Source organism: Pomacea canaliculata, linkage group LG4, assembly GCF_003073045.1.
Source record: "Pomacea canaliculata isolate SZHN2017 linkage group LG4, ASM307304v1, whole genome shotgun sequence".
Lineage (NCBI taxonomy): Eukaryota > Metazoa > Mollusca > Gastropoda > Architaenioglossa > Ampullariidae > Pomacea > Pomacea canaliculata.
Genome location: NC_037593.1, coordinates 29,730,676 through 29,740,440, shown reverse-complemented (window position 1 = coordinate 29,740,440; position 9,765 = coordinate 29,730,676). Strand labels below are relative to the sequence as shown.

Below are 9,765 nucleotides of genomic sequence, written 5' to 3'. Positions count from 1 at the left end.
CTGTCTCCTCCCAACCTCACCCCCCACACGCCCATAAACTCTTTCACTTATACCCATTTACATAAATTTTTATTTATGTATGTTCTCAACAACGCTACCACGCATGTTCTCCCTCCCTTTAACAAATGTTCTTGTCGAGTTGACATGTTTTCCCTGCTCTCTTTTGTTGACTCTTTTCATCTGTCCTTTTTAATTACCATTTTTAAAGAATGAACTACAGTGTACTCTTCTCTGTGTGTGCGTGGTCTCGTTCAGCAGGTCTCGTTCACAACGCATCAACTGCGCTACCGCTCACCCCCGGTCACGTGCTTTGCTACATGTTTTTCGCTATGGAACGACTCAGTTGTTACGCCAGACAAGGCTGCATTGTTGTCATTGTTGATACAGAGAATGCACTTCTAAAACAATGCCGTTAGAGTAGAAAGAGGGAACATCTGCGGGCTGGGGCAAAACCGCATCGTGATGATTTTTTCTGACGGTTACAATAACAAGCACGATACGACAAATGAATGTGTCAGCAACATAAATGACAAAACTAATAAGGACACCGGTAGGTGTGCCATAATATAAATGTAAAAAAAATTATGTGAACAATAAGAGACATGTAATATGGACAATAGTTTAGACATTACACGCAACATGTACAGCGCTGCCTGCACCACTAGAATACAATATTAAAGGCAATGTGTACACCCCGGGGATTGTGGCTCGGTAAACAATCACAGATAACACCGACTGCGTGACTCATTAAACAAACCAACACATCAGAGGCAATAGGGAGGCTGGTGGCTGTGCAACAACAGCAACATATCAACAGCTGCATGGCGCAGCAGGGGGGAGAGCAGCAGGCAGCAGCACTTCATCTGCTGGTAGAGGCCATCGTGACCAATGCAATCCAGTCCATGTAATCAACTAGCATAATCCAGTCCATGTAATCAAGGAGCATAATCCAGTCCACGTAATCAAGGAGCGTAATCCAGTCCAGGTAATTAACTAGCGTAATACAGTCCATGTAACTGACCAACGCAGTCGGAGAGGAAGACAGAGGGAGGGCACAGAAAGCAACAGGTTGGGAAGGAAGGGAGGTATAGGAAGGTGAAGCAAGAAAAATAGAAGAGAGAATGTCAAATTTATTGAACTATACCAGGGTAGTTATTCCGGCATGAAAAAAATAATACACAGTTTTAATGAAGCCAAAGATGTCAGAGCAACAAGTTGTATTGTGAGCGAATTCAAGCAGCTTCACTTTACACAATAAATTCTGTAAGTGAAGGCCATTGTGTACTCATTTGTTGTCCATTCCACTATCACTAGGTTTGTTGTGTAGTCACCTAGTGGGTTTGGGGTATTTTACCGTCCCGCTCCAATGCTTAGAAGTTTGCTGACCCCAGACTAAAAGCTCCGCGAAGCAGCCGACCCAGTTAGCAGGTGCTAAATAAAGAAAAACAACAGCGTGCCTATGCAACTAGGTCACACTACAAACACATGCCTTCACATTCCTGACACATTGTTCACGCGCCTTACAGATGCGGCCACACACACCCCCAAACACACAATCTGTCCTCTTCTTGGGGGACACCGGGGGCGGGCGTGAGCTCAGCAATTAACATAATGATGTGCAGTTACTATAATGAATGCACCTAAAAATGTTCCTTCAGGCAATTAAATAATTATGTCATTTGATCATTTAATCATAAGTTTGTGTTTCACGGCAGTTGGCGTCCGTTAAGAGTAAGACCTAAATAAGCTGTACTGTTCAACATCGTCTTGGAGAACATCATGCGTGAAAAACTTCATATCCATCGCACTTCCATCCCAGATATATCTACATGAACGGTGTACAGCTGGAAGAAATCAACAGCTTTACATACTTGGAAGTCACGTTCTCCAAAGAAGGCAGCTCCACGACAGATACCCACATCATGGCGACAGCAACAGCGGCAATGGAGAGGCTGGACAGGATCGGGCATAGCCATAGCATCCTGAGGGGATGGTGGGAACTCTTTCACTAACCTCTGCCCTCTCGGTCTGCGTATCAACAGTCTGGACTAATGAATGCTGCTTTTTTTGGATCGTGGTATCCTGCGTCGCAGAAAACTTTTAGCAAGGCAACAAAACGGGAATAACGCACGACGGAGTCTAGACAAGAGCACATAACTCTCCTGAAGAAAAGAAACAGTATCAGAGATGCTAGTCAAGTCGAGGACGCCTCATGTCGCCGGTCACATAACCAAGTCTCTTTTTTTTTCTTTGCTTTCCGCGATCAGCTATTAAAACAGTCGTTGGTGGTCGTAACTGTGTTCCGGAAGTCATCGCATGAAGACTCTCAAGTCCTAGAGAGTTCTAACTGGGGTCAGCATTGAGGTCGCGCTAATACTAACCCTTGTAAGTATATTATACCTCGATGGACATCAATGATATCGTTGTTTTAAGACTTTTTTCGTTTAAACGTTGGCAGTCTTTTTCACTGATATTTTCATTTTCTCCAATCCACCCTCACTTTTTTCGGTCATCTTGGTGGCTGAGTTTCTCGACTTTCTATTGGCGGTATCCGTTCACATGACGTTAATGTACGAAGACATCTAACATCTGGACATTAGTGTATATACATATAGTGTTCTCGAGTACGTCTAGAGGGATTCCAGATTCGAAAGTTGTTTGAGAAATCTGAAGGGTGGATGCATATACCTACGGTAAACCTCCATGATATATAAATGCACCTGCTCGCATCCCCGCCGGAAGGAACGTGAAACCACGATATTTGTTGTTCCTAGAGAAGGGCTAAAGCATGCCGGGTATTCGGTCTCAAGAAGAAACGGGTGGTTGTGATGTAGAACATCTGCTGCTGACGTCTTGGTGAATGCAACTACAGCACATGTGGTTGGTCAGATACAAGATGGTGTGCATCGCCATCCTCCCACCTGATGGATCTGCATCGTGTTCCTCCCACCCGATGGATCTGCATCGCGATCCTCCCACCTGATGGATCTGCATCGCGTTCCTCCCACCTGGTGTTCAAACACAAATCGCGAGTCAAGGACACAAACAGACCGAAATCATGAATCAAACAACAATCAGGTATACTTTCTAAAAATGTCTATCTTATCACACAACGAGATAGTCGGCTGTCAATAACCGGCGTGAAATTGTATTTGATAAGTCAAATATGTAACAAATGTAACTGAAGTCTCATGGACATATTTTGTCTTCACTTCTAGGCACTGACCACCGCTAACTTACTTCTTTGTGATCGTTATTCCAGACAACAGTAACATATGGGGGAGGATGGACTGGGAGGGTGTGTGCACATGAGAATTGATGAAGATTAATTGTAGAAAATGTTTCACGTTTGTTGTATGATGTTTTGGTTTACTGTTTAGGGCTAAATTTCTCCCTGCACTTATACCACGAAATAAGTAAGAAAAAGGAAACAAATTTTTGGATAGGACTGAACCTGCGTGTATGGTTGGGTTTCAGCCACCCTTCTCTCCTCACATCTCTTCCCCTGATGTTGAGCTAGCGAAGGCGGGAAGGAGAAAAGACAACATAAACACTTAAGGTAAAGAAGGATATAGGAAGGACAGAAGACAGCGAGTATATAAACACTTAAGAAGGATAGGAAGGACAGAAGACACCGAGTATATAAACACCTAAGGTAAAGAAAGATAGGAAGGACAGAAGACAGCGAGTATAAACACTTAAGCCAAAGGTCTCGTGGTCTCGTGCCTGTATGCGATGTGAACTGTAAGTGGCTTGCCGTGTCTAAGACAGGGTATTATGTGGAAACAGCTTAACTATCTCCTTCCCTTGGGGAAAAAAAACCCCAAACAACTCAGGTTTTTCAGTTAAATGAACTTTTCCTGCAGCTGACGCAACTCGGGTTTCGAACAGCGAATTCCTGCACTGAAGTTAATCGCGCTGATAGAGAGAAAGATGGAAAAAGAGAGAAAGGGGTGTGAGATAGGGAAGAGAGTATGCATGTGTGTGTGGTGAGAGTTTGGCACAAGCGAGAGATAAGCTTGCACGACCTTAGAGTGCAGCTGACCTCATCATGACCTGCTGAAGCCATGCCGACGACCTTGACGTAGCGAAAGGTCGATGACCTTTACTAGGGTCAGTCACCGGTCTTCTCGCAGAGCCTCGCCAAGGTGAAGCCATGCAGATGCTGTCGGCAAACTGGAAAAAAGAAAAAAAAAAAACTCGGAGGGAGGAACGAAGGATGAAAGTCTGTAACACTGTTCAAGAGATGGAGGGCTAAGGGAGCTCCCTCGAGCAAAGGGTAGAGCAAGATATAGCTACCCCTCCCCCTTGCATATTTTACTATAAATAGTTATGATACTGAGAGATCTGGCTTTCTTGCTCGCACGTGTGTACAAGCTTAAAAATACATACGAACGCTCATGCCAAGTGCTTTCCCAGAAATGTAGCAATCTTTCGTACTCTTAGAAATGAGGTCAGAGCCGGAGAATAATCAAGCTCTGTGTCGTGGGATGTGTGGGTGGGTAGAGGATGGGGATGCGCGTGAAGCATGTCTCTTCACGTTGTTTACAACTTCCCTGTTGCTAGCAGTACACAGCGAAAAAAAAAAGAAAATTGAATGCACATCACAGCATGGTCTACTGCTAACATAGACATGCTCAGAACCACTCTCTTCCATTCTCTCTCTCTTATAATATATAATTATGCATCTGCGTACGAGATTGTGTTCCCTTATAGACTTGTTTACTATGTGACGTGTTGTGTTGCTTATCTGTAGGAAGATGAGAAGATGTCGGCTTTGGAAGGGGGCAGGGGGCGAATCCATACTGACCCTCACACTCGCTCATTTCGGAAGAAAGGAAGGGGTGTATGAGTGTAGCCATGCTCGTGCACGGTGGAAGCATTACAAGTTTTCAGTTATAAGTGACAAAGCGACATTTAAGGAGAAATAAAATTAATTTATAATTGACTCACCTGGTTATCGTAATCTCAAGAAATTATGTAATATTCAGACTAAGATAAACTTTTACATCACGGTAATCACATTCAAGGTTTGCCAGTCAGTGTGCCAAAAACCAAAAAAAAAAAAAAACCAAAAAAAACAACAACACTAAGTGCTCTTTGATTAATGCCTTTGTTTTGCAGTAAAATATTGTTTGTTTGTTTTTTTTCTTTCTATAGATCGAGGGCTAGATGTAAAAAAACATAGCTTTTGCTTATTGTGTTACCCTCGTAAATAAAGATTTGTGATTTGTCTCTCTCTCTCTCAGCTCTTCTACTTTTTTTTTTTTTGTGAGGAATCATAACTCAAGAATTGGGCCGGGTAGAGTGTGTGTGGGGGGGAGAGATAAATATTCTTGTCCCTCAGTATCTTTTTTTGGGGGTGGCTGTCCCCTTGTCGCCCTGGCTCCTATGCCATTGCTCATACTCCAATACTGTTCACAATAGAATGGCGTGGTTGCCCTGGTGCGCAAAGCTCACGAATTCAATTTTAAGGGTCAATGACCTAACAATAAAGAACTTGAGTCTTGGGTATTTTTTTTCTCTCTCTGACACAAGAAAAAATCCTCTCGAGGGCAGGAAGGTCAAGTCTAGTTGAGAATTTATCTGAATTCAATTACAAAAATGTACTGGAGCTTGTTAGCTAAATGATTACACGTGACAATAACGATCCTTGACGTTATTACAATTTGTACTTTCTGCTTTCTGCTCACACCAGCTCACCTTTCTTTTCCCTTCTCTCTCTCTCACGTAAACATCACCACCAGCAGCAACTGCATCATACAGTCCTTCTCGTTATATCATGGTAATCGTTCTCCTCTTGAAAGACGAAGAGCTAGAAAAATAAAAAGCAAACAAAACTTGTTTAGTTTGTGACCAGGCAGTTACAATGCAGCTCGTAAACGACAAGGAAGCTGCGCGGGGTTGGTAGTGGGGGTCAAAGGTTAACAGGCGGATGCCCGGTCTCCACTGTTTACTTATTCACACGAAAAACCAGCAGCTTCCGGGAGACTCTATCCTTTGTGTATACATATATAAATGCAAAGCAAAACATGAAGGGGATAGATCCTCGCCAACTCTCGTTTTCCCTTCGGGTTGGCGAGTAAATGGTTTGTTCATCTGTAGGTCAACGTCCGCAACTGTCCTTTACAGGTAGGTCCCCTGTCACCTGTCGCCATCCCTCGATCCCAACACTCACAACAGAGGAGTATCTTTTATTTATTTATTAAATAATAAAGGTTAGTAGGACAAAAACATGAAGAGGTCGTCTACCTGATATATTTATTGGCACGGCTGTCACGAGCTATTGATGAATGGCGAAAAACAAGTCAAATGTTCAGGACCGAGTGTCAGTACACACATACACCACACACTAGGTTTCCACGGTTGGGTCTCAAAGGTTCGGTCGGCGACTCTTCCCTCATGTCTGAGCAGAAACTCGATTATTGTCTTTACCATGTTGTGATCACTCTCAAACCCTAACTCTAGTCTAACCCTAACCCAATCTTATCATTTAGTAACGCTAGATGTACACTTTTGATACAGCTAAAACATGAATACAGCCCACAGAAACAAAACAAAGAACCAAAATTAAACTTTTAATACATGTAATATGTATAACTATTGAGAATCGAACCCAGGACTTCATCTTAATTTTTTTTTTTAAAACCCACCTGGTTGTATCACCGCGCCTCTCTCAAGAAACCAGCAAGAGTTAAACTATAATTATTATTCTGTAGTTATCAGCAAGTCGCCTATCAGTTTAGGGAGCATGTGTTGGGGGTAGAGTCACGGGACACTCAAGAACTGGAAGATAAAAGAAGGTTTGCCAAGTTGTTGAGAGAAATCTCTGATGTCTGAAATTTGCAGGTAGCTCGGGATCCATCCTCGGCTACAAGAGTTTGAATCCATCGTCACCAACTGACCTAAACGCACTTCGTGACACTAGTCTTCCCTCCTGGGGTCAAGAGAAGTCACAAGGGGTCACAGGGACAAGGTGCAGACTGGACCCACGCCGAATCGAACCCCTGCACCACCCTTGACCCACCAGCCCCTGGAGTGAGCGCCAGCGGAAAGTTCGACAAAGGTTCGACAAAGACCCACCTCCTAGAAGCAAACACGAACTCCTGGTTTGCATCATTCCAAGACCAGCGGTGTTTACGTGCACACGCTGACACCAACAAAACATTGCCAAACACGGAGGTGGGGAAAGGGAGGTATATGGTCCTGAGAACAAATTTCCATTCAGGGTCAAGGTTCCTCCCTCGAGGTTCTTGCCCTTTGACCTGTTGGCTGATGAGGGGGGAGAGGGTACATCAGAGGCTGTGACCATTCATTCATTTTTTTCTGATTGCTTCTTGTTTAGAGCCAATTTTAGTCCAGTTTAGGTGTGCGTGCATGTGTGTGTATGGTGAGTTTCCTCTCTCGTCAGTGTTCATCACCATCGTTGATAACATTACCCCCATCTACATGTTTGCCAGATGTTGCTGCTGCTCCATATTCTGGACGACCCATGACTGTTTGTCATCTATGCACTGAGGAAAGGCGTCCTGGATTCAGTTCACCTTGTTTTATTCCTTTTTTGCATGCTGGCTACATTGAAAAGGTCTCTTTCTCACACAAACACATATATAACAGTGTTTGAGTGAGTGATAAGATCGTGTTAAAGTTTTTTCGTATCTTTATCTATTGTGTGGGCAGCGTTCACTAAAGCAACCTATCGGAAATCATAGAAAAAGTCGGGAAAATACACGTGTAAAGATAATCGAGGGAACGGATAGAGGAGGGTGGGGAGAGTAATGAGATAGGGATGAAAAGAAACCAATATTTTCGTCCACTTTTTATTTTTCTTCTTTGATGCTAGCTTCTTGCACAGTCTTCCAGAACGTGTCTGGAGTAAGATGCTGATCAGCGTCCAGGCTGCACCTGTCATTCAGTTACCAGATGTCACCTGATACATGCAGTTTTTGAGCCACTGAACACTTTCCTTTTTTTCGTTCTTTCCTTTTTCTGTTTTTTTTTTCCCCCTTCCTTTATAGTGTTCAATTTTTCTGTTTAAAAGCATGGACCCACTTAATTATTCACTTCCACCATTCCGACGCTCAAAGATGTCTTCTGTGTGAAATACTATTTCTACAGGCAAGCAAAGTAATGTAGAATATTCTGTAAAAAGAAAAAAAGGTAAGAAAACACCTGCAGCTACCCACATGCACGCACACGAGGTAAAAATAACAGAAAGGCGGACTACTTTTAATGGCCCTTGCCAGTACCAATACTTGTTTCTGCCGAAGTTCTTGCGGATAACCTGGCACCACAAGCCTCGTGTGATCTTTTTTTTCAGGAATTAAATCACACCACTTCAATGGCTGGCGGTCGTGACAACAAACATACCCGACTGGTACAGTTTCATGTCTCTAAACAGGGTTGTGGCACAAACGCTGAATGGAACTGACCTTGCCACCCGAGGGTGGGATCGATGGTGACGTCACCAAGCCTTGTTATTTCGATTATCGGACGCGAATCCACAACCGGCAGAGCAGCTCATTTGTTTTGAATTCGATCCACTCACACGACATTGTGAAGACCTCTTAATCCCGAGCTGGAGTGGCCGGTCCTCGTAGAATCAATATTGTCCTCAGTGTTTGATCAATGCCGTTAGTTTTACGGGACAGGGGACACATCTGGGGCACAGCATACATTAACCGAGATACTGACTGGGGGAGGAAGAGGGGAGGGAAGGGAACAAGATGCAAGAAGCGACTGGAATTGTTTACTTTCCAGTAGTTAAGTAGATCACAGGGGTAAGGACCAGCGGTTTGGGCTCATCTTCCGAGACTAAGCTAGTTGTGAGAATTATCTCCTAAATAAATAGCAATCAGTTGTTTAAATTATTTACAAATATAAATGCGAGATATAGATAGTGTTTTATGGTCTTGATGAATGACCTGATGCCAGCAGCCTTGAGATTTTTTCCCCCAAGAAGTATACTTAGAAAAGCCCACAGATCACTCATTTGTATTATTGTTCCTTATTTAATATCCCTGACATTTTAGCTTACATTAGCCTAACGGTCTGTCTACTGCCGATCTTTGTAACCTAGCTCTTTTTTCAGCAAAACTAACACCTGTGGATTTTTGTATTCATCTATTCTCCAAGTAAACTTACATCTGAATCTCATTAATCAGTATTTTAAAAACAAATTAACCTTCTACTCTTCCTTTAATCATTTACCCAGAGAAACGAACATCTGCCGACCATATTGTTTTACATCTAGAAGTCAGTCGTTCTAAGAATGGCTGATATAATAGCTTACCATAAACGTTGAATGGAATCAAGCAAACGTAAAACCAGATTAAAACCTGAAAAAAAGCTTTTATTTGTTTGGGGTCATAGAGTGAAGCAGGCTTTTATAGAAAAGCACCCAACAAAGTTCAAATGGAACTGCACGATTAATCCAGACAAACGTAGACATACAAACATAGACCACCTGTACCAAACAACAGCAGTCAGAAGATTAAAAAAAGGTAACTTCTCTGACGCCACAGACAGCAGAAATATCCGGAGAATACTAAAAACTGCGAAGCCATGATATTTATAACCTCTCTAGCAAACACACACCTTCAAAAACAAACAGCAGAGGCCATCTGCGTGTAAACGAGACTCAAATGGAAGCTTCGCAGACGTCACAGGTAACAGAAATGTCTAAAAATACTGAAACCTCTGGCAGCCCTCAGAATTTTAATCTCTCTCACGTGCATATATGTGCGATTGACATACATTAATAAT

At 42.9% G+C, this 9,765-nt stretch overlaps 1 long non-coding RNA gene across 1 annotated transcript; it reads right to left on the bottom strand.

The window, feature by feature from the left end:
• On the bottom strand, positions 1–6,234 carry LOC112563217. Its single transcript, XR_003098984.1, has 3 exons — positions 5,704–6,234; positions 4,046–4,176; positions 1–3,008 (listed from the first exon to the last, which is right to left on the bottom strand). It is a non-coding gene; the product is annotated as an uncharacterized LOC112563217 (long non-coding RNA).
• Positions 6,235–9,765: the final 3,531 nt, after the last annotated feature.